The sequence below is a fragment of the Myotis lucifugus genome, unplaced genomic scaffold, assembly GCF_000147115.1.
Source record: "Myotis lucifugus unplaced genomic scaffold, Myoluc2.0 scaffold_594, whole genome shotgun sequence".
Lineage (NCBI taxonomy): Eukaryota > Metazoa > Chordata > Mammalia > Chiroptera > Vespertilionidae > Myotis > Myotis lucifugus.
The window spans coordinates 190,885-201,147 of NW_005871642.1; the positions used below are offsets into that span (position 1 = coordinate 190,885).

General features: G+C 49.6%; 1 non-coding gene across 1 annotated transcript; it reads left to right on the forward strand.

Moving 5' to 3' along the window:
- The first annotated feature begins 1,358 nt into the window (after window positions 1–1,358).
- TRNAA-AGC lies at window positions 1,359–1,430 on the forward strand. The gene has a single exon. It is a non-coding gene; the product is annotated as a tRNA-Ala (tRNA).
- Window positions 1,431–10,263: the final 8,833 nt, after the last annotated feature.

Below are 10,263 nucleotides of genomic sequence, written 5' to 3' on the forward strand. Positions count from 1 at the left end.
GAGTGCAGGTTCTTGTTTTGCCTGATTGGGCGGCATGAGAGCGCGACCACGGTGGGATGGTGGAGTAGGTGAGCAGGCAGTGCCGGGCCAAGGCGGTGTGAGCAGGGCCTGATTGCCCCACAGATCGCACCACAGAAGGTGACCAGTGGCGACAGTGCAGGGCAGGGCCATCACCTGGCTCCCAGGCTCTTAGGGGAGCCAGGTGGGGGCTGATGACTCAGGTGGATGGGGGGTGCGGGGGCCGGGGATGGGGGGCCCAGGTGCTGCCCAGGGCCCAGGGGTTAGCTGGGACCTGCCCTTCCAGGCCAGACACTCACACTTCTATCACCAGCCAGGCCTAGGGACTGCCCCCGTGCACGAATTTCATGCACTGGGCCTCTAGTAAATTTATAAATGTATTAGGTCATCTGGATACCAGACGGGCTGAGCCCTAAGATGGCACCAGCCTAAAGGGTGTGTTTAGATGGTTTCTCCTCCAGTCAGTTCTGCTTGGTGTATTTGCACTCCCCCTTTTTAGATTAGGTTGGTTAGAAGTTTGTCTATTTTGTTGACTTTTCAAAATCCAGATTTTTAAAATTAGTTTTTCTTTTAAAAAACGCATTATTTTCTGAGTTTGCCTCAATCAAACCTTGTTTTTACATTCTTTTGGCTTATTTTGCAACATCTTGAGCTAAGAATTTGATTCATTTCTTTTTCACTGTTATATTAATCTTTTAACCTCTGATTGGAGGTCCTATTTACATTGCTTTATTAAGGCTTTTGTTCTTTCTTCCTTATATAAGCGACTCCCCCAGTGTGAGCTGCGGCTCTGCTTGTTGAGCTGGAAGGGAGAGGCTCAGAGCTTCGGAGAAGGAGACGGTCGTGAGCCAGCCCGCCGCGCAGGGCGGACCCCAGACCTCGCTCTGACCTCGCCCGGACCTCGCCGGGACCTGACCCTGACCTCGCTCGGGGCCTTGCTGGCCAGTGGTCTTCGCCCCGCGGGGTGTCTGCCCTCGAGGGACGCGCCCCCTCTTCTCCGCGACCCGCAGCCACAGCCCTGCTCTTTCCCTCATCTCCCCGCGCTGCTTCGGGAACCGCAGGCCCTGGTTTTGAACCCCCTCATCACACAGCGTGACTTCTTCGCAGTCCCTGGAGCAGCCGGGGAGAGAGAAGAGAGAGACACGAGAGAAAATTCGTCGTCTCGGCCCCTCGAGGGCGGCGGGGAGCGCCCGCAGGACCCCCGTGGGGACCGCAGGGCCGGGGCCAGGCTGTGGTGGGTTGGGATTGCAGACAGCGGACTCCGAGTGCACTTGGTTCCAGGTCTTAAATGGTTGTTTCATTCCTACGTTTATCCCCAAGAGCAGCCTAGCTTGCCGCAAGGGGGTGTAGCTCAGTGGTAGAGCGCGTGCTTAGCATGCACGAGGCCCCGGGTTCAATCCCCGGCACCTCCACGTTGAAAGTTGGGATCCTTTTAAAAATATTTCATAGTTTTTTTTTTGCTCAAAAAAGAAACCCTCGGGCTTGTCCACACCCGGTGTGTCTGCGGAAGCGAAAGCATAAGGCGAATGAAGAATAGGCTCGAGATTCCGAAACACAAGCTCATCACCAAACTGACTTTTGGTTCCATTTTCCGTTATTTTAAAAAATCAGGAAAGAAAAGATAAGGATGGAAAGATTTAACAAAAGAAAAACTTTTCAAAATCCAGATTTTAAAATTAGTTCTACTTTTGAAAAACGCATTATTTCCTGAGTTTGCCTCAATTGACCCTTGTTTTTACAGGCATAGATCATAGGCATGTATCATAGAATTGTACACTTAATTCCTATATAATCTTATTAACCAATGTCAAGCCAATAAATTCAATAACAAAGCCCATAGATTCTCAGTGTGTCTCAGTTGCTTGTTGTTTTCGAGCCATGTTGATCGTGATCACAGCAGGTTGAGCAAGAAGAAAAGCTGAACCTTCCAAATTGTGAAACAGAAATTTACTTTCATTAATGAATGTGCAGAAGCCACACTTCCACCGAAATTGAGAAGTATATTCGGTTGAAGATCTCTAAGATTAATTTCTGGTGTTGTTCTGACTTTAACTAGAGAATTGAATAACTAGACAACTTAAACCAGCGGTTCTCAACCTGTGGGTCTCGACCCTTTCACAGGGGTCACCTAAGACCATCGGAAAACACATATATAATTACATATTGTTTTTGTGATTAATCACTATGCTTTAATTATGTTCAATTTGTAACAATGAAATTGGGGGTCACCACAACATGAGGAACTGTATTAAAGGGTCGCGGCATTAGGAAGGTTGAGAACCGCTGAAACAGAAATAATTTTACCCAGGACAGATACGCCATCTGTCAGAGTGGAATTTCCCACACCTCTGGTTAGTGTGAACCTGGGACCTACAGTGGGCAGCACAGGAGAATTTCTGGGCAATGCAGAATATCAGCTCCATCCCAGACCTACTAAACTAGCCAGCATTTCGGCAGGATCTCAAAGTGATTTCTTTGCATATTAATGTTTTAGAAGCATTGGTCTGAATGCTGTGAACTGAATCAAGAAGTGATATTTGTGCACTGGGGGTGGGGTAGGGGGGTGTCCCTCAGCCCAGTCTGCACCCTTTCCAATCTGGGAATCTGGGACTGCTGGCTCCTAACCGCTTGCCTGCCTGCCAGCCTGATCACCCCCTAACTGCTCCCCTGCTGGCCTGATTGATGCCTAACTGCTCCCCTGTAAGCCCGATTGCCCCCAACTGCCCTCCTCTGCTGGCCCAATCACCCTCAACTGCCCTCCCCTGCCGGCCTGATCTTGCCCCCAACTGCCCTCCCCTGCCAGCCTGGTCACCCTGGTGGAAGCCGTGCGGAGCAGGAGCGAGGACCAACCCCCCGGGGACCAGTCCCCTGAGGGAAATCTGGGAAAGCCGCGCGCCTGCTGCTGGCCCTGCCCATTGGCACAGCCACAGAAACCCTAGTGCAGCCGTGGGCAAACTACGGCCCGCGGGCCAGATCCGGCCCCTTTGAAATGAATAAAACTAAAAAAAAAAAAAGACCGTACCCTTTTATGTAATGATGTTTACTTTGAATTTATATTAGTTTCACACAAACACTCCATCCATGCTTTTGTTCCGGCCCTCCGGTCCAGTTTAAGAACCCATTGTGGCCTCGAGTCAAAAAGTTTGCCCACCCCTGACCTAGTGGCAGGCGTGTGGAGCAGCCGCTGGGCCTCCTGCTCCCCTGCAGGGCTTCAGGAACTGTGGCGGCAGGTGTGCAGAGCGGCCGCCGGACCTCCCGGCCCCCTGCAGGGGTGCGGTAACTGCGGCAACTGGCGCGTGGAGCAACCGGCCCCACCCCCACTGTGTGCACCGCCATCTTGTGACAGCATTATGGTGTGAGGGTTAATTTGAATATTATCCCTTTATTATATAGGACTAGAGGCCCGGTGCACAAAAATTTGTGCACTCGGGGGGGAGGGGGGGTCCCCTCAGCCCGGCCTGTGCCCTCTCACAGTCTGGGACCCCTCGGGAGATAACAACCTGCTGGCTTAGGCCTGCTCCCAGGTGGCAGAGGGCAGGCCCAATCCCTAGGTGCAGCCCCTGGTCAGGCTCAGAGCAGGGCCCATTGGGGAGTTGGGGCGCCGCCCCCTGTCATGCACAGAGCAGGGCGGATCGGGAGGTTGCGATGCCACCCTCAGTCACGCTCAGGGTAGGGTCGATTGGGGGGTTGGAGCACCACCCCCTGTCACACTCAAGGCAGGGTCGATGGGGAGGTTGCGGCGCCACCCCCTGTCACGCACAGAGCAGGGCCGATCAGGGGGTTGGGGCGCTGCCCCCTGTCACTCACAGAGCAGGGCCCATCAGGGGGATTGGGGCTCCGTACCCTGTCACGCACAGAGCAGGGTCGATCAGGGGTTTGGGGAGCTCCCCCCTGTCACGCACAGAGCAGGGCCCATCAGGGGGTTGAGGAGCTCCCCCCTGTCACTCACAGAGTAGGGCCGATAGGGGAGTTGGGGCACTGCCCCCTGTCACACACAGAGCAGGGCAGATCAGGGGGTTGGGGTGCTGCACCCTGTCACACTCAGGGCTGGGCCGATGGGGAGGTTATGGCTCTACCCCGTCACACACAGAGCAGGGCCTGTGGGGGGAGGGTTGGGACACCGCCCTCTATCACCCACAGAGCAGGGCCGATCAGGCAGTTGGGGCGCCGCCACTGTCACACTCAGGGCAGGGCCGATGGGGAGGTTATGGCTCTACCCTGTCACACACAGAGCAGGGCCCGTGGGGGGGGGGAGGGTTGGGCAGCCGCACCCTGTCACACACAGAGCCGCAGGGCAATCAGGGGGTTGGGGAACTCCCCACTATCAGGCACAGAGCAGGGCTGATCAGGGGGTTGGGGCGCCTTCCCCTGTCAGGAACAGAGCAGGGCGGATAGGGAGGTTGTGGCTCCATCCCCTGTCACACACAGAGCCGCAGGGCGATCAGGGGGTTTGGTTGCTGCCCCCTGTCACACTGATCCCGGTGCTGGGAGGCATATTACCCTTTTACTATATAGGATAGAGGCCTGGTGCACAGGTGGGGGCCGGCTGGTTTGCCCTGAAGGGTGTCCTGGATCAGGGTGGGGGTCCCGCTTGGGTGCCTGGCCAGCCTGGATGAGGAGGCTGATGGCTGTTTGCAGCTGGTCACACCCCCTTCAGGGTGGGGTCCCCACTGGGGTGCCTGGCCAGTCTGGGTGAGGGGCTGAGGGCCATTTTCAGGCTGGCGGGTGACTGAAGCTCCCAACTGCTCCTTTTTTTCTTTTTTTCTTTTTTATTCTGGGCCAGCTTTAGCTCTGAGGCTTGGCTCCAGCTCTGAGGCCTCGGCTGCTGAAAGCAGGTATCTGGTTTGTTTGGGTTCTATAATCGAAACACTGTTTCAACTCGAGCTCTGAGATCCCGGCTGGCTAAAAGCAGGTTACTGGGGTTTTGTTTAGCTTCTATATTTCTAACAATGTTTCAAACTGCAAGCTCAGAGGCCAGCAGCGGCAGGCGGGGAACGTTGGCTTCCTCTGTCACTGAAGCAAGCAAGCCTCCTTTTAGCTTCAAGCTGCCTGGCTGCCAGCCGCCATCTTGGCTGGCAGTTAATTTGCATATCACCCTGATTAGCCAATGGGAAGGGTAGTGGAGGTACGGCTAATTACCATGTTTCTCTTTTATTATATAGGATAGTATTCCATTGTGAAAATGTACCCCAGTTTTTCAATCCACTCATCTACTGTTGGGTACTTAGGCTGTTTCCAGATCTTAGCTATGGTGAATTGTGCTGCTATGAACGTAGGGGTGCATATATCCTTTCTGATTGGTGTTTCTGGTTTCTTGGGATATATTCCTAGAAGTGGGATCACTGTGTCAAATGGCAGATCCATTTTTAACATATTGAGGAAACTCCATACTGTTTTCCACAGTGGCTGCACCAGTCTGCATTCCCACCAGCAGTGTACGAGGGTTCCGTTTTCTCCACATCCTCTCCAGCATTGGCATTTGTTGATTTGTTGATGGTAGCCATTCTGACAGGTGTGAGATGGTACCTCATTGTTGTTTTGATTTGCATCTCTTGGGATGATTAGTGGTTTTGAGCATGTTTCCATATGTCTCTTGGCCATCTGTATGTCTTCTTTCGAAACGTGTCTATTTAGATCCTTTGTCCATTTTTTGATTGGATCGTTTATCTTACTTTTGTTAAGTTGTATGAGTTCTCTGTAAATTTTGGAGATTAAACCCTTATCAAAAATATCATTGGCAAATATGGTCTCCCATGCCTCCAAGTGGTCATTACATTATTGTGATATATTAGAAAATAGTGACATTTTCTGTACCTTTGGCAAGGCTATTTTTTTTTGGTCAGAAATGAAAGAGCATACATGCTCAAAGTCACTACTATTCTAAGAGATGCAAATCAGAACAACAATGAGGTACCATCACACATCTGTCAGAACGGCTATCATTAACAAATCAACAAATGACAAGTGCTGGCAAGGATGAGGAGAAAAAGAAACTTTCGTGCACTGCCAGTGGGAATGCAGACTAGTGCAGTCACTGTGGAGAACAGTATGGAGTTTCCTTAAAAAGTTAAAAATAGAACTCCCATTTGACCCAGTAAACCCACTTCTAGGACTAAATCACAAGAATCCAGAAACACCCATCAGAAAGGATATATGCACCCCTTTGTTCATAGAAGCACAATTTACAATAGCTAAGATTTGGAAACAGCCTAAGTGCCCTTCAACAGATGAGTGGATTAAAAACCAGTAGTACATCTACACAATGGAATACTATGCTGCTGTAAAAAAGAAGGAACTCTTACCATTTGCAACAGCATGGATGGACCTGCAGAGCATTATGCTAACGGAAATAAGCCAGTTGGAGAAAGATAAATATCACATGATCTCACTCATTTGTGGATTATAATAAACAACATAAACTGATGAACAAAAATAGATCCAGAGACACAGAAGCATCAAACAGACCGTCAAACCTGAGAGAGAAGGCTGGGGTATGGGTGTGGGGGTGGGTTAGAGATCTACCAAATGACTTGTATGCGTGCATATTAGCAAAACCAATGGATACAGACACTGGGTGGTTGGGGCTTGTCCTGTGGAGTGTATGTGGAGGGGCGGGTCAGTCTGGAAAAAGGAGGTATAAGTAATACTTTAAACAATAAAACAAAAGAAGCCACAGAATATGCCAAGCTTTTGACCAAAAAAATGAAGGAGAACAAAGAAAAATGCCAGAGTGCCAAGAGATGAAGGTCACCTTCTCTAAGAGCTTCTGCTTTTAAGGCTGAGTCTGTAACAGATATCAATAAAAATATATTCTTGTTGAACCTTTATGGTGCTAGTTGAAGTACTGTGTTAACCACTATAGAGTGTATCTTAGTCTAAAAAAAGAATGACTTTTTTTCTAATTTCAAGGTTAATAGTGCTGTCATTGGCCAATACTGCACTTGGAAGGGAAATCTCTTCTGAGGGTGAATCCTCAGCAGAAACAGGAGGAAGAACCTCCATGATGGAAACAAAATACATCTCTGCACATTGCTTTTGTTTTTGAAAACTTTATATGTAAGCGTAAAAAACACACAAAAGAAGGTTACAAATCATCTTGTGATTCTTCATAAAGTGAATCCATCCATGCCAACAACACCTGTATGAAGAGCCTGAGCCTCAAGTGGCTTCTGTCCCATGCTCCTCTGCCCACACCAGGGTCACTCGCTTGACTATACCACACATGAGTTTGGACAATTTTTAAATTTCATACAAATATGATTACACAGAACATTGGTTTCTTTCACTCGACGTTATGAAGATGTCTGTGATTCTCCCCTCACCTATTTGCTTTGCATGGAGGGGAGGGGAACCAGTTGGGAAGAAACTCCCCAGCATAAGCTCTCATCCTGATCATCAGCTTCTCATGCAATTCTGATGGTAAGAGCCCCTGGGCTGGGTGTTTATTACTGGACATGAGGACAGACTCAGCCTAGGGCAGTGGTCGGCAAACTCATTAGTCAATAGAGCCAAATATCAACAGTACAACAATTGAAATTTCTTTTGAGAGCCAAATTTTTAAAACAAACTATATAGGTAGGTACATTGTTATTAACTTAATTAGGGTACTCCTAAGGCTTAGGAAGAGCCACACTCAAGGGGCCAAAGAGCTGCATTAGGCTCGCGAGCTGCAGTTTGCCAACCACGGCCCAGGGAGACTGGGAACAAAATAGTAGCTGAGAAGGTAAAAAATTATGGGAATGTTGAAAACAGACATACAAGCCAGTTTGAAAAAGTTTCCACTGGCCGAATCTGGGACTATTAATTATTTTAATGAATTATTAACCAATGAAAATGTAGGAATCCATACAAATAATAAATTGGTAAACAAAGAGAATGATGGGGAAAGCAGGAACTCCTGCCAACAGCATGGGGGCACTGGCTGTTCTGTGGGGCGGCTGGTGTGCCAACTTGTCTTGCACCTGTCATGGGTCTGGGCCAGGCAGCGGATGTTAACTCCTGGGGAACAGCTGAGGAGAAGCATGTTATTTGCAGTCTTAAATTGTTGCCCCACAAACCAGGTGATGCAAATGAACCACACCAACAACAGCAGTGCGTCCTCCCCCATCTGCAGGTACGATGCTTTGAGGAGCACACGTCACCTGTGTGGTTTCCTATGAGGAATGCGTAACTTAAATCTAATAATGAGAAAACATCAGGCAAACCCAAGAGAATGACATTCTATTAAAAAGAGAGACAGAAAAAGCAGTCTTGTTCAAATAGCATGTCAATGTCATAAAAGACAAAGAAGGACTCTAGATGTATTCCAGATCAAAGAAACTAAAAAGACATGCCAGCTAAATGACCCAGCTGACATCCTGTACTCAAGAGGGAAATTGCTCATGTTGTAGTGCAGACCATAGATTAAATGCATCCCATCAAAGTTAAATGTACTAAAGTTTTGTAGTAAAGTACTTAGGTAAATGAGCATGATGTATTTTGAAAATTACTCTCAAATGGGAGAGAGAGGAAGCAAATAAAGCAAATGGAGTAAAACATTAACAATAGCTTAATCTGGGCAAAATGTATATGGGTATTTTGGTACTACTTTTATTTTCCAGCATTTATTAAGTTTAAAATTGTTTCAAGGGAGAGAAAGCACTGGAGACTCCCGAGAAATCAACAGCTGTGAGTTTGAGCCAGGCTAGGCCAGCTTTTTAAAATATAAGAAGCTTTCCCCCCAAAACCACTTATATGTGGACTCTAATGAACAAAATAAACCAAAAAACGCAGATAGACTCATGGATACAGAGAACAGATTGATAGCTCTGTTCTCTGGGGGGGGAAAGGGGGGGGGAAGAAATATTCATGGACACAGACAAGTGTGGTGATTGCCAGAGGGAAGGGCAGTAGGGGAGATAGAAGAGGGTGATGGGGGGATAAGTGGTGATGGAAGGGGACTTGACTTGGGGTGGTGAGCACACAATACCATATACAGATGATGTACATAGAATTGTATACCTGAAACCTACATGATTTTATTAACCAACTAGTGGCCAGGTGCACAAAATTCGTGCACATCAAAAGGAAATTAATTAGAGGAAATATTTTAATATTGCTATTTGCCCTTTCTCTATAATAGAAGTGTCAGAGATAAAAGAAAATTAGTAAAATGTATATGAAAATCTTCCTCCTGTCAGAGTCTGGGGTGCTCCACGGGACCCAGAGTCAAGTCCCTGCCCACCCGCGTGCACCTCGAAGTCGTGAGAGACCCAGACCCAGCCGGCCCCACCCCCATTGGGCGAGATTCAGACCTGGCCGGCCCCACCCCTGTCAAGCCCCACCAGGCAGGGGGCACAGCCTCAGGTCCCCTGGCCCGGTGCCGGGAGGGAGGCGCAGTGTCAGGTCCTCCAGTGCATGCTGGGCCTGGGGTGCAGCCTCAGGTTCCCCAGCACACCCTCAGGTCCTCCGGCCCGGTGCTGGGCTGGGCAGTGCAGCCTGAGGTCCTCCTGGCTGGGGCGGTGGGCACGCCTTGAGGTCCCCTGTCAAGCTCCACCATGCAGGGGGTGTGGCCTGTGGCCTCCGGTCCAGCGCTGGGGTGGGAGGCATGGCCTGAGGTCCCCTGGCCCAGCGCTGGGGGGGGGGCATGGCTTGAGGTCCCCCATCAAGCCCCACCAGCCAGGGGGCATGGCCTGAGGTCCCCCATCAATCCTTGCCAGGCAGGTGGCACAGCCTGAGGTCCCCTGTCAAGCCCTGCCAGGCAGGGGGCTTGGCCTGTGGTCCCCCGGCCCGGTGCCAGGGCGGGGGGGTGCTGCCTGAGGTTCCCCACCCTGGCCAGGTGCCATGCAGCCTCAGGTCCCTGCTGATCACTCATTAAGGCTTGTTACGGGACCCCTGCCTCTGCTGTGGGCGCATCCATCTTGTGTTACAGAAACCCCGCCTCTGCTGTGGGGCTGCCATCTTGTTATGGTGTTACAGTCAATTTGCATATTCCCTCTTTATTAGATAGGATGTCAGCCCAACAAATTCAATTAAAAATAAAATAAAATAAAATAATAAAATAAAATAAAATAAAATAAGGGAAGCTTACCCCTCCCCCCAAATCATACAAGGAACCTATAATTCTTCACAGCTTACCAGTTCCCTAGAGATTGGTCATGGAGAGACAGAAGCCAATCTTGCCTGACTTGATCAGCACATTCCCACCACACCACACTCCAGACCACCTCTGCGTAGCAGGGGACCACCAGTATTTTGTGGAAAGTA